Source organism: Strix aluco, chromosome Z (assembly GCF_031877795.1).
Source record: "Strix aluco isolate bStrAlu1 chromosome Z, bStrAlu1.hap1, whole genome shotgun sequence".
Lineage (NCBI taxonomy): Eukaryota > Metazoa > Chordata > Aves > Strigiformes > Strigidae > Strix > Strix aluco.
The window spans coordinates 69,573,452-69,589,269 of NC_133971.1; positions in this window are offsets into that span (position 1 = coordinate 69,573,452).

Below are 15,818 nucleotides of genomic sequence, written 5' to 3' on the forward strand. Positions count from 1 at the left end.
GTCTTTGACCTTTTGGAACATTGAACTCTTACACCCACAGAATTAACAAGTGTTTCATAAATTTCTAGCTCTTTCTATGGTATTTTTTCACATTTCATGAACAGTCCAAGAGTTTACTTCCATAAAAACTTTGATACTTATCTTCAAAAAGCAAGTACTGAGTAAGATTCTTAAAAAGCTTAAGTCCACCAAAATGACAAATGTGGAATACCAAATTCAGAATTTCAGTTTTCTGAGACAGGATAAGGACAACGTAATCTAGCTATGAGAAGATTTTGACTACCTAAGTATACATATGTAAAACAATACAGAATGTAAAATTTCCGTGCTGCTAGTGGAACATTTCTAAAGCATATTTACTAACAAAATCTTTTTTTTTTTCTTAATGAAACAGTTGGTTTTGTCCTAAAACAAAGAGGAGAAAGATCGCTGCAAAGGCTCTTTGCTGATTTTTCTCACCAAAGAGCAGACCAGCTGTTTCAGCACACATCTTCAGTTGCATTCAGAGAGATTTCAGCAGGTGATTGAGTAAAAGAACAGTCATTCCACATCTTTCCCACTACTTGAGACCAAATAACTCTGACAGAATTCAACCAAGGGAGCTGAGACCATGGGAGATGTTAGCTAGCAAGTGCTAGTCTCTCCAGTTGAAGACAGGCTCCTCTCTAGGAAGATTAATCTACAACAAAATTATGGATAAATCCATGCTGGGAATTAAACAGTGAATGTGACATATTACACAGGTATAAACAAGAGCTATAGGCCATAGTGTAAGTTTCCCGCTGCTGACTTCCTTGTCATTTTTCATAAGCAAGAGCTACATAGATCAATGTTAAAATTGTATTCCCAGTCTCTATCTACCACCTCTGTGTGTATAGCTAATACAAGCGCATAACAGTCTTTGAGGAACCAGGTCATCACACCTCTTCAGCTGACCGAATTAAAATAATTTTCTGATTCTGAGCTGATACCCATCTTTATACAAACAGCTGCTCATCTAGAAATGGAAAATCTGTTTTTCAGCGTGAGCAACTCCTATTCATCTCTTTCACTCCCAAACTGAGCTGTGAGCACCATGATAAAGCTTAGGTTATCAGCAAAGGGCATCCTTTACTGCTGCTACCGAAGCTGTGTCAGCACACAAGCACACTGGACTAGAAACTAGAGTTACACGTTTGATTTACTCTGGTGTTAAGTGCACTTATTTTCAAAGCAGAGATCTGGGCTGCCAGTCTCCATTCACAGATCTATTTCTGATTTACATAAACACATTTGAGATAAAAATGCATACATTTGTCATTGCACCAGAAGTACAGATCTATGCCTCCTGTTCTCTATAACCAACGGGGCTTTTTGGTACATAGGAACATAGCTTCAAAAGAGCAGTTGACAAGTTTAGTCCCACTCTCTGCTGTGAATTTGGCCTGTAGTTAGGTGGTAAGGTCATTCTCACCAGATCTAGGAGACATGAGTTTAAATTGCCTTGGGCTAGAATACATGTCTTCAGCCACCTACTGTCTAAAACTCTGGTATAATAACTCTTTGTCAATAAAACATTCAGAAAGGAAGGGTACAAAATTCCCACAGATCAAGTCTGTTAAATCTGACAGCTCATGAGACACAAGCAGAGCTAAGCTAGGAAAGCACTCCGAACACCCAAACTGTATGTGTCACTTACAGGAGCAAATTAAGCAGAAGAGTATTAGAAATCCCTCAGTAACCTCTGGTATTTAAATGAGCAAGTTATTTGTCCTTTTGCCTCGTAGCTGTACAGTGTCTCATCCTATTCCTATAGACACTAAAAGGAGCCGATCATTGCTTTAAGGCTGGCAAGAAAGAAAATTTGAAAACAGACGTTTTGCTTTTCTCTGGCTTTTAATAACCTTGCTACAGCTTCTTCTCCTTGATGCAGCCCTGGCATATCCCAGATCCAGTGATCCTTTTGCATTATTAGCACAGATTTTGTTATTTCTGCAGGCGTTTAACAGCAAGCCATTCAACTCTTAAGGAAATCTTAAACCTTTCACTAGGCAAAGCAGCAGCTCAGGCTCTAGCAGGAGCTACCTTGGTAGTCCCATCAGATGAGCTGCTGGCAGGGCATTCAGTCAGAAGAGATGTTCAAGTAGAACCTTTGCCTGTGAAGGGACAATCTGGTGTTGCAGGCTTTGGGCATTTTGTCGAATACTTCGTAACTACCCCAGCTGGAGCAGTAGCAGAAGGTATGGAAATCCTTGATATGCACACACTCAGATCCATTATCCTTCACCTGTATGTGATGCAGGGAGCTTTTATTCTATATACCTTCCACCCACCACACAGATAGGTCAGTGTGTCCCAGGCATTTTATGCTCACTGTGTTTATATTTTGGGCAGTAATTTCCCACACCAAGATGAAAGAGCCCTAAAAGCAGTGTAACAAGTAATCACATGATAGTTGTTTCACAGTAATTGCACAGATACTTGTTCTGATTATGCAGTGAATCTGAAGTTCACTGCCCTCTGTTGAAAAAAGAGTAATTTTCAACTCCATAAGATAATAGTTTACATATGGGCCTGTCTGTACCTGACAGTAAATACTAGGTTATCCAAGGCAATGCACATTTTGTATTTATTTAATTTTAACTCATTTTAGGAAAAGAAGATATTATTAATCAACCCTGAAATTGCTGGTGTCCCCACTTTCAGGGAAACCATGGCTTAGAGTAAAATGCTTTACAAGGCATTGCCCAGCCTGCATGGGTGGAGAACCTGGCAGTCTGGTGAGTTTGTGTTTTTAAACCGAGTGCCCAAGTACAGCATGAAGATTGTTAAAAGAAAAGACAAGCTCTACAGATAAGATTTGGCAGGACAGACCAGGCTCAAGGGCTAAGAAAGGCATTTACAAGATGTGCAAGGGGCAGCACCTCTCCTGCTTTCCTCCTCTCTGTGTTTATGCTGGGCTCCCTCTCAACTCAGACTGCTGCTTATGAGAAGCAGCCTCAAAGCTGAAGGGGCAAGGAGAAAAACTTGCTACAAACTACATACCACTTTGTTCCGGAGCCTGTGCTCACTTGTCCCAAACACAGTTGTCTAGAAAACAACAGGCTGGTTTCAAAGAAGTCCCAAAGCTTTGCAATTGTTTCTGTTGCACTTCTTAATTTTCCTGGTGGAGAAAAAAAAATCCCTGGGCACGTCCTAGTAATCTATAGACTGTGGAAGTAAAGTTGCATGATGGGACTCGAACATAAGCTTTTCAAATTTCTAACAAGGTATTTAAATTTCCTTCTTCCCCCTGTCCTCAGGGTATTTGTCATCTTTTGTTTTGTCCAAACAACACTTTCAAAAGGAAAAAAAACATTAAATGAAAAGTGCTAGCTTCAAGGAAGCTTTTTTCCCTCATTCTTTTCCAAATGTCCAAATGCAAATGTGAGCTGAACCTGGATTTCAAAATTTTGGAAGTTTTACTGTCAATAACGGTAAAGCTCAGTGAACGTACGTGCATGCACACTCACCAAACTGCACAACTGACAGATCTTTCATGGTGGAAGAGAAGCAGCCTGGTGGTTGCAAAATAAACACACTAATTAACAAGAGTTAGTCTTAAAACTCTGTCTTTGGAAAGCAATATGACAGTAACAGAGATTGCACTCCAGTCCAGAGGTCCTGCAGAGAGGAAAACAGATCAGATTTCATTTCTTTGCCTGTAGGCTTTTCTTTAAGCCTTTTTTTCTAAACTTCTAACCAAACATCATTCCTCGTTTCCCCTGACAGCTTCTGTTGTTTTTCATTATTTCATCCTACATGATTTCATCCTTTATCATGTGGTTTCAGAAGAAAGTTCAGAGCCTTTTTGTTTTCACAATTTGTCATGTCCTGGTACAGTGAATAAAAACCAGAGCTGTGCTGACTCCAGCCACATGTTGGAGCTTTGGCCTGTAACTGTCCCAGCACTCACAGCTGAGGCATCATACTTGGCTTTGCCCAAAAACATTGCCTAATACAACTTCAGGGCCAGATGACAAAGAGTGCACAACCTTGGCCATCTTCTTCATGCACAGCAATTACATGACAGAACTGCATGTTTTTAACTGCTGTGTTGCACTACAGTTTGTCTCCCTCCACCTCCCCACATCTGCAAATGGGAATCAAAAGACAGAACTGGCAGCAATGCCAAACCTAAGGGCACCAAAAAAGGCCCTTTCTGGAAATCTGTCCCTGGATGTGACGTGGCCTACTTCGGTTCATTGTGATTGCAACACGCTGCTTGCATCAAAGCCCTTCGCTTTCACCATGAATATAAACAGATTGACATGGTATTGCTAGCTGTTAATGAGATAATACCTTCTGTCTGCATTAGGTAGTTCTACCAGAAAAAAAATGAGAGAAAAAAAAAAAAATCGGCTCAAATACCAGACATTTAGTGCAGTTAGCTTCTGTGGGAAGAACTGGCTTTAACTAACCCAGCAAAAGAGCTCTGCATTTCTGTCAAACAAATGCAGTCATGACTGCATGGGCACAGCAAAATCATAAACACTACTTTTTTTTACAACGATAAAGTAGCTAGACACAATAGAGCTAAGCAATCATTTTTCCCCATGTTGACCATGCAGGAGAGATATCTGCCAAGGCACTTGACAAAGACAATCTACCCATAACCTATTTGATTATGCACAAAGCATGCTGAAACAGACTGAATCCACGTACTGTGTATGTATGTATGTAATGTATGCCCTGGATGCCAGACATACCCTGACATCGGAAATGAAGAAGCTCAGAAATGGCCTGGACGCAGCCAAGAACGCACATCAAATGTAAGCCCACAGTCTGAGCAACTGTATCCTACCTCCTTTCCACCCCTGATTTCTGCAGCCATTCAGCAAAGCAGTTAACTCAAATGCAATACTTGAAAAACAAAACCAAGCTCATTATGGAAATAATTGCAGTCAGTGCAGTGCCCTTTGCTGCCTTACTTCCCACATTCTGTTTCCAAAATGGGCTTAGAACTCATTTTTCGCTTTATGCTGCACCCAGTTCTCACTTTTTAGGCCACAGCAGATTTTTTAGCCACCCCGTGTGAATGTGAGAGTAAAGAGTTAGAAAGTGTTTTACAACCAAATGAAAGGCAAAGGTTGCATTGGGGACCCTGCAGAGAACAGGAGAGGTTTGGATTTTTGCTGCAGAAACACTGAGAACCTTCTTTCCTTCTCTGTTCAGAAAAGAAAAAAAATAATTTATGCCACCTGATAACTGTTATTTTCTACCAGTTTCTCTGCCAGTGTCTACACAATAGCAAGCAGACATGGGCCAATAAAAGGATCAATAATAAGAATTAAAGCTAAGGATATTAAAATTGCCATGATTACATTTCAGACAGAGCTGGGCAGAAAATTGATTACCTGTCCTGCAAATGTTGAGATGTAAAACATATTGTTACTTTGCATCAGGACAAAGCCAAGGCTTTTCTTTCATCTCTTTTTTTTAAAAACAAAAAAAGAAAAGAAAAAAAAATAAAATCTTCAAGACACAAAATACAAGAGGAAGGCAGAAACAGATGAACAGAGATGGGCTTCGAAACAGCTAATAAATTTTTGGCTGGGACACTAAAATTAGATTTTTGTGAAAACCCAAGTCCATTCCTTAGGCTAAATCAGAAAAAGTAGGAATTCAAACCTAGGTCTCACAAATCCCAGCTGAGAGCTACAACTGTCAAGTTATTTCCCTTTTTTGAAAGTGAGTCCCTACTCCTGAACAATGCTCTGTCAAAACGATACATTTCCACAGGATCTCATTTGGACATCAAGCCTTTTCCAATTTGTCAACATTTCCAACCAGCCATAGTTACAGGACTGCATCCTCATTGTCAGACTTGCAGAATGGTTGCCTGAGGCTACCTCTATGCAAGCCCAGAAATTCAACCTGGCATAAAGACAGAGCATTTAATTTTTTTTTCTTTGCATCCAAAGATAAGTCTTCTTTTTGCTAAATGGACACTTGGGAATGGACATAGTTTCTGACAGAGTAAAACCTTAACAGAGAATAAGTTATACTGACAGTAGGACTCTGCTTTTAAAACAATATAACCAACCCTTTATTTGAATTTTTTACAACAGACCATTTTTTGATGTGGTTGTGATTTTTCTGTCCTTTAATCCCTAATAGAGGCTCAATTCCCCTTTCAGGAGCAATAACAACTTACAATATTCCCATTTCCTCTTCTCCTTCCTCCAGTCTCCACAGCAGGGTTCACCTTCTTCTCAGACATGCTGCTCAAGTGTTTGGGAGGCTATGCTGTAAACAAGATGGGAGAAAGTGATCAGACTGAAAAATAAGCTCTGCTGCAAAATCTTTTACGCATCCTACCTCCCTTTTTTTCGTACAAATTTACAGGCAGGTCTCTACAAGACAGAAAGTTAAGCTGGAACAGAAGCCAGGAGGTTGTAGTTCACAGTTTCACTGATCTCTAGGATGGAGTTGTTTCATGCTTAGGCTGACCACTCCTTTACAGGCAGTGTAAAGCTCACATTCAATCCCCATTGTCCCACAATAGCATCACACCAGCAAATCCAGCTTCTCAGAACTGCATTGAAGCCCCATGGTAAAAACAAGCCTGCAGCATTAATGTCACCCACGCTAGCACTGCCCTGTGTGGTCTGAGCACCTCTCACCTAAACCAGACAAATGAACCGTATCTAGTGTATGTAACTATTATATACAGCCTACAGGTTTTGTCACCTTGGTTTCTCAAGGCTCCCTTTTGTGGGTTGTACATTATTTTCTGTTTTCTTTCTATGCATCACTAAAGTGGTCCCTGTGATTTGCTGGTTGGGGGTTTTTTAAGTGTAATTTCTTCATCAGACAGCTCTTATTGCTTAATATTGCAACATGGGTGCTAAGAATTTCTAGACAGAGTCTTTCTGAGATGGCAATTTATGCACGAGACATCTTCTCAGTTGAAGAAGAAGGGAGGTACGCAAAGTCTGTAGAACAGCAGAAAAAACCTTTGGCAGAACCCTCTAATACCAAATCTCCCAAAATATTTTTTGAGAATGCTTGGTATTCTGTCTTGTTAATGTAAATAGACCTAAAAGTCTCCTGTTAGCAGGAAAGTGACAGAGTGGATGTAAGGGAACAGATGCGGCATGGCTCATTGAAATGGCTGTTTCATATAAAATGAGATATTGTTCAGCTTTTTGATCTGCAGAGGGTTATAAATGCTTCCGCAAAGCTCCTAATGAAGAGTTAGACTGACATATCACTGATTAACTCTGTACACTGAGAACTGCCACTTGTCCCTACTAGGCCATGCTCCTCTGCACAGCCTACAGGACAGCAAGCACAGGCATGCACCAACATCTGCCTTCCCATACACAAGCCTATGAAAGGCAGAAGCAGAGAACATCCAGGACAGATTCACAGAATCATCTAGGTTGGAAAAGACCTTGAAGATCATCCAGTCCAACCATTAACCTAACACTGACAGTTCCCAACTACACCATATCCCTCAGCGCTATGTCGACCCGACTCTTAAACACCTCCAGGGATGGGGACTCCACCACTGCCCTGGGCAGCCCATTCCAACGCCTAACAACCCGTTCTGTAAAGAAATGCTTCCTAATATCCAGTCTAAACCTTCCCTGGTGCAACTTGAGGCCATTCCCTCTTGTCCTATCACTTGTTACTTCGTTAAAGAGACTCATCCCCAGCTCTCTGCAACCTCCTGTCAGGTAGTTGTAGAGGGCGATGAGGTCTCCCCTCAGCCTCCCATTCTTCAGACTAAAAAACCCCAGTTCCCTCAGCTGCTCCTCATAAAACATGTGCTCCAGACCCTTCACCAGCTTCATTGCCCTTCTCTGGACACGCTCGAGTAATTCAATGTCCTTTTTGTAGTGAGGGGCCCAAAACTGAACACAGGAATCGAGGTGCGGCCTCACCAGTGCCGAGTACAGGGGTAAGATCACTTCCCTGTCCCTGCTGGCCACACTATTTCTGATGCAAGCCAGGATGCCATTGGCCTTCTTGGCCACCTGGGCACACTGCTGTCTCCTGTTCAGCTGGCTGTCAATCAACACCCCCAGGTCCCTCTCTGACTGGCAGCTCTCCAGCCACTCCTCCCCAAGCCTGTAGCGCTGCTGGGGGTTGTTGTGGCCCAAGTGCAGCACCCGTCATTTGGCGTTATTGAAACTCCTGCAGTTGGCCTTAGCCCAGTAAGTTGGCCTTAGCCCAGAACCGGGGTGAGGGGTACATACTGCTGCATTAAATTGTTAGCACTGGGACAAGTTTGAGAGACAGAGAACAGAAAGGTGCAATGACAGAGAAAGAAAAACAACCAAGCTAAAGATCAGGTTTATCAAATAGTGGAAGTAGTTGGTAGATCAGTGCTTTGAAAGCAGATATTCATCTCCCCTTTTCTCCTTCATTAGCTTAAAACCGTGAAGCTAACCATTACGTACCTAGTGATCTATAAGCTTTACAAAGCGGAGACTTTCTTACTTGTCAATATTTGGTTGCACCTATCCCGACAGAGTCTTAGACATCGATGAGGCCCTGGCTGACAGCCACTAAATTGAGCAGCAGTAATGCCCAGCAAAAATGTAAAATGCATCACCTGGCAAGAGGTTAGCCTCTGGACATTCTGATGAACCTTCAGCCACTGGGATAAATTCCTGCCAATCCGTCAGCTCACCCTGTGCAGAAAGAGGTAAAAAAGCTAAATGATCCCCAACATAGTTCTTTTCCTCCTTTGCACAAGTGGAGGAAAGCTAACTCACTTTGATATTTCATGTGTGCAGGAAGACAAAGACTACCCTCTGATCCGCGCACAGGGCTAAAGGAAGGGTACAGGCCGTCCCTGCGGGGTGAATGCAGCTCCACAGAACTCCAGCCAGTGCCTACAGAGTTTACATAGTGGTGTGGCTTCACCTCAACAGAGATGTATGTACTTACTTGTGGTATTTTTATGGAAAACACAAGCTAACTGGAGACAGTTCTCTCAGAGTAAAATCACAGTGAAGACAAGACACAGAAAAATTATCATGAGGTAGTCATTCAAGGTCAGGCACGCATACATGGGCACTGGCTCAGATTGCTATCTGGGGGTTAAAATATGTCCCAGAAAGCAGTGCTAGACTAAATATTCATTAATGTAGCCCTGTATCTAGTTTGCAGATTAATTTGCCAGATGTTTTGCAGTAGTTTATAGGTGGCAGACCTAATTTTGATAAGAGCATATAAGACGTGTGCATGTAAGTACAGATTTAACACTGTGGGCTCAGTGGGCATGGGTGCTTCTGTGACATTAGCCCCAGACGCACAAGCACTCTCCCCAGCTAATACACCACTTCTATAGATCAGAGGGTATATCATGACAACATGGCTCCTTCACCTAGAACAAGGATTGTGTTCCTCTCCCACAAGCGTTTCTGGTTTTACTCTTGTGAAGAGAATCTGTTCTGTTGAATAGATTTAACCTGTTACAAACACATCTGTAGCCAGAGAAAGGACTGTGGAAGAAATTTTATAGCACTAGAGAAACATCAATACAATTTACTAAAAGAAGAAAGCATTTTTTTCTTGTCAATTTTTATGTGTGGAAATGAAGGGCAGTTTTCCAAATAATAAACTGTAACAGGCCCCTGGAAATCTGTGCCCCTGTAAAAACAGGAAGATTTAGCAGAGAAAACGGTAGATTATCACTTAAAGGGGAAGCTTATAAGTGTTCCCAGAGCATCCATTAAGCACCAGTTGAAATGAAGTAAGCTAGGCCAAGTTTCACCATAAATGTTAAACACTCATCTCAAACTGTAAAGTTGTCCCAATTTCGCAGATATTTTCTCTGCTGTCATTGCCCGGGATTAAGTTTACTGCTCACTAGAATTCCCTAACTATTTCTTTTTCATCTTTAGCCAAACAAAACTGTATTAACAAAATGCACACACACCATGTTCTCATTTCAGGCCTCTATGTCTCTTGGAGACTCAGGACGTAGTGGTAATCTATTAAACTGGTTCAATCTTTTTTTTTTTTTTTTTATCCCTAAAGGTGGCTACAAGCAAACACTACTGAAAAATCACCATATCTACAGAAGTTCGGTTTTCCTCTTCAGTCATTCAGGTGTGCCATATTCAGAGGAGCTGAGCACACAGGCAAAGGTTTCAAGGTTTCACTGAAATACAGTTATATCAATATAACTTTTTTGCAAGGCTGCCCTCTACGTTTGATCTGTAAAAGACCCAAATTTAAATGAAATCATTGAAAACTTGAATCTTTTCTCTGCTGTGAACGATGACCTGAACGATTTGGGCAGAACAACTGAGGAGGCAGAAGTCTGTGAGAGGAAAAGCAAGGCAGGAACCTCATAAAAATAATTTTTTCTGCCCCCCGCCCCCCCCCCCCCCAAAAAAAAAAAAAAATTACACGTGCACAAATATACATATGTATATTGAAGGGTGAAACTGGAGCTGGCATCCTGTCTTGTGCCCTTCATAGTCCTTATTGTCAAGTAAAACTTTGTGTTCCAGAAATATCTTCTATCAATTTACCATTCCCAGCTTCCAGAAATTCCTCTTCAGAACATTTGATGTTAGGACAATCACACCATTAATATAACTATTCAGAATATGTCCATGTTAGGTGATGCAGACTATCTCTACCCTCTTGTCTTCAGGGAATTAACTAACATTCATGCCATAACCACTGGTTTCTGTAGCAGAATGACTGTCCTCATGCCAGTGTTGCATTGTTCCCAACCTGCAGAGTAACCAGAAAATTGGGTTTTCCCAATGCATCTCTCCAGTCTCAACAAACAAATCCCATCAAGCAGAGTTTGTCATATTAGCTACGTCACTCATAACAGTTTCTTCTCCTCATCATATAGCCATGCTTTAAAAAAAAGAGAAAGTTTTATTATTTGCAGACACTTAGCAACAGACTATGGAACTACAGCTGTCACTTCTCCTCAAATTTGTAATCACTCTTTCCAAACCAAAAGGGAAAAATTATGTCAGAAGGCTAATCCCCAAGTGCAGCATATGTTAAGACATGCCCTGTCCCTAAGAGCATGACTCTATCTGTGCAGATGCCACTGTTGCTTTTTCTTTCCTTCACGTTAATTCCACTGCCAGTGCAGAGCCCTCCAGCACACTGGAATCAAGCATTGATGAAATAGAGATGGCTCCTTTCCTTCTGTAGCCCCATGTGTAATCTAACTGCTTAAAATAACCCTTATATTTCAGACTTCACTCATGGGGTTTCTAGTTTGTTCTTTACCATGAGATTTTTGTATTCTCAGAAGCAGTTCACAGGCTGTCCCTAACACCCACAGGTTAGAAACTTTCAAAACCGACCTTTGAGATGGCAATCCGTTCTGAGTGCCTGGATGAAGATATTAAGATGTGGCCTCCGTTGACAAATGCAGCTTTCCCCAAGCATCATTACACATGTATCAGCCCTGGTATACAGGTGTGTTTTAGAGACGCTGATCTATGCAGCTCCAGTTCAATTCACGTGGTTCCCCAGTTAGTAAGGAGCAGAAATGAAACCACTGTAATGGCAGAAGTTCAACTTCCATACACTCCTTGGAGAAAAACAACATGGAACACAAGCCATCTGCAAACAGTGGCACATGCAGCACATTTTGAACTGTTGGTCCAGGGCCAAGCTGGCACCCAGGGCTGACACAGGGGACAAGAGCCCTCAAGCGGAGCAATAGGCTGGAGACAAAAGGAAGGCCTGAACTGCTGACAGCAGTATAAATTATGATATAGTGTTTTGTTACTATTTTAATTTGTACTAACAACTATCATAAACTAAAATAACCACTGGATCTCTCATTTTTGCCTGTCATCCCTGGTGCCTACAAGGATAACTCTCCAAGAAGTGTCAGACCTGTTCCTTACACATATCACCAATACCCAGTTTTGCAAAATGACTTTTATAAATACATGCAAGCTGCTTTCTACTTTGTATTTGAAACACTGAATTCGAGGAGGGGAAGAAAAAGAAGGATGAAGCAAGACGCTATGGTTTAGGATGATCTAATAGCTCATAACACCTGAAAAGATGTCCTGTCCACCTCCTTTCTTCAATGCCTGTCTCCCAGCCACACATTTCCTCACCCTCCCACATGTCAGCTCCAGTACTCGCTGGACCTCTTGCTGAGATGCTTCAGTTCATAAGCCAGAAAACTAGTCCAGGAAAAAAGGTAAATAGGTTCATTCCGGGTTAACAAATGGATTCAGCTCCATAAGAGGCCCAATGCCATTAGAGCCACTGCAAATCTCAATATATGCTTGACTTGGAAACTAGCCTTCTAACACTGACTCAGATTTAACATGTAGCTTCATCTTAAAGAAATGCCAGCATACTCAGTTAGCTTCAATGTCAAAAGCAAGATCTGTGCAGGGGTTTCCATTCATGGCCGCCTGGGACATGCATCCCCATCCCTGAATTAGGCTGTGGGATCACCACTTCATCTGGGACTCCTTCAAGGCTGCTATGAAATTCCTAGTTTGTATAATGCCACACAAACCCAGAAGGCTTTCTGGGGTCATATCCTACTGCAGAAACAAGCTAAGCCACACTGCAATTCTTCTGAATGAAAACAGTGGGAGGGAAACACCTAACAGCTATTCAACCTTTGAATTGCTTCTGTCTTTACTGCTAGGGTGGATCACCTGACTGACTGAAAATTTCACTCTGGTTTCAGCTGACAGCACCAAACAAGACTGCTGAGCCCAGACAAAATATGCCATTAAACACAAGCAATTGTGTAAAAGACAGATTTTTCCAATAGATGCCTAAGGTAACTTTGCCAGAGAAATATAGCTTAAGTGCATGAATGCACTAATACAGTGTCCCCAAATGGCCCTTTAGTAAGACAGCACAAGACTTGGTAAGCTTTATGCAGCCAAAAAGAGTCTATTCTTAAACCTGAAATGTCGATACAGCTTTTGGAATGGTGGACAAGACAGAGACACACAGCTGACAGCATGTGGAAGAGAAGTGTGTTCAGCCAAAAATGTGGTAGAGCTCAGCACTACTAATTCTACAAAAACACCTTCTGGCTCTCTGCAAAGCCTGGGGTGGTTAAAAGCATCGTCTTTTCAAACTTCAGAATAAATAATTCTGCAAAGCTCCCTTTTCCTCAGTACTTCCTTTTCTTCAGTAACATACTAAAACTTCTTTTATTTGAAGAAAAAGAAGAAAACAAGAAAAGTCTTGGTCTTGCTGTCTCTTGATGTTCGTGCAGATTTGTTTGTCAAAGAACCTTTCCCTCAGAGGAAGATAACCGGGATCTTCTTATCACTTCTCCTGTGTACTGGCAGATTTTTTTTTTCCATACACAAAAGACATAAACTACATTCATTTTCATTACAAAACCCATTCATTACCATATTGATTTTTTTCATCATGTTTAATGATTAGCCATTAGACTCAGTAGAAGGAAAACCTACAGGATGCTCTGTTATGAGTCTGGTTTTATTCCATAAATTTACGTCAGTCTGTGACAGAGCATTACATCTTTGTATGACATCTGCATAAGGTTCCCTTTCCAAGGGACTGCTGTAGCTGTTTCCTTTTATTTGGTAATATCACTCCCATCTTGTTTGTACTAACCTTCATCTGTAATGCTGTTAGATGGGGGATGACTCCTCTACTTCTCATTATTAGTCAGTGGTACTAGGATGAGAGCATGGAAGGTGGCATCATTATCATGGATATATTGACTGTGGTTTATTTCCTAGAGAGGGGAACACCAGTTTAAATTTATGAACTGAAATCTACTTACAAATTCCACAGTCAATCAGGTATAAATCAGCTCTGCTACAGGTATGGGCTGACCATCACACAGCCATAGCCTCTGCCAGCACTAGTGCTCACATGGCAAACGAAATCAGGGAACTCATCCAGCTTGAAAACTAACCTCTTCTTTTTGCCAGCTGAGTTTTCATTCAGATAAACTCCCTGCTCCAGCTCACTCATGGTTGTACAAACAGTAATGGCAGTGTGAGGGACACAGTATGAACAAATAGCCCATGGCAGAAGACAGAGGGGCACTCATCCTTTTAGCAACAGCAGCCATTTATCCTGCTTAAGTTGATCAGTGGACCTTTGGCATTAGTTAAACTGCTGCCAGTCACTTTATGGATTGTCTTATTTTCCTGCTTCTTACTTCAAGTCAATTAGTGGCAGATTCCAAATAAATCAATGCAAGCCATTCTTAACCTGGAATGAAAAAAGCTGCTTGGGGCATTTATACTGCTCATTTCACAGAATCATTCAGGTTGGAAAAGACCCTTGGGATCATCAAGTCCAACCATCAGCCCTACTCTACAAAGTTCTCCCCTACACCATATCCCCCAACACCACATTCAAACAAACCTTAAACACATCCAGGGATGGTGACTCCACCACCTCCCTGGGCAGCATATTCCACTGTCTGACCACTCTGTCTGTGAAAAATTTTCTCCTAATGTCCAGTCTGAACCTCCCCTGTTGGGAGTTTAAAGCCATTCCCTCTTGTTCTGTCACTAATTACCTGTGAGAAGAGACCAGCACCAACCTCTCTACAATGTCCTTTCAGGTCTCCCCTTAGCCTTCTCTTCCTCAAACTGAACAGTCCCAGCTCCTTCAATCGCTCCTTATAGGATTTATTCTCCAGGCCCTTCACCAGCTTTGTTGCCCTCCTCTGCACTCGCTCCAGCACCTCGATATCTCTCTCGTTTTGAGGTGCCCAAAACTGGACACAATACTGGCCTCACCAGAGTACAGGGGGACTATCACCTCCCTACTTCTGCTGGTCACACTATTTCTAATACAAGCCAGGATGCCGTTGGCTTTCTTGGCCACCTGGGCACACTGCTGGCTCATGTTCAGCTGCTTGTCAATTAGAACCCCCAGATCCTTTTCTTCCAGACAGCTCTCCAGTCACACCTCCCCAAGCCTGTAGCGATGCATGGGGTTGTTGTGGCCCAAGTGCAGGACCTGGCACTTGGCCTTGTTGAAGCTCATCCCGTTGACGTTGGCCCACCAATCCAACCTATCCAAGTCTCTCTGTAGAGCCTCCCTATCCTCATGCAGATCGACACTCCCGCTTAACTTGGTGTCATCTGTGAACTTACTGATGATACACTCTATGTCCTTATCAAGACCATCAAGAAAGATGTTAAACAGAAATCGTCCCAATACCGAGCCCTGAGGAACACCACTTGTGACCGGCTGCCAGCTGGATTTAGCTCCATTGACCACCACTCTCTGGGACCGCTCATCCAGCCAGTGATTTATCCAGCAGACCGTACACTCATCCAGGCCATGAGCAGCCAGTTTTTCTATGAGAATTCTATGGGGAACTGTGTCAAATGCTTTTCAAAAATCCAGGTAGACAATATCCACAGCCTTTCCCTCGTCCAATAGTTGGGTCATCTTGTCATAGAAGGAGATCAGGTTTGTCAGGCAGGATCTGCCTTTCATAACCCCATGCTGACTAGGCCTGGTCCCCTGGTTGTAATGACTTGTAATATGACTTGTAATGGCACTCAAGATGATCTGCTCCATGACCTGCCCTGGTACCGAGGTCAGACTGACAGGTCTATAGTCTCCTGGATCCTCCTTTCTGCCTCTCTTGTAGACGGGTGTTACATTTGCTACCCTCCAGTCCAATGGGACCTCCCCAGTTAGCCATGACTTCAGGTAAACCATGGAAAGCAGCTTGGTGAGCACATCTGCCAACTCTTTCAGCACCCTTGGGTGTAACCCATTCGGTCCCACAGACTTGTGTGCATCCAAGTGGTGTAGCAGGTCTCTGACCACCTCCTCTTTAATTGGGATGACCTCATTCTGCT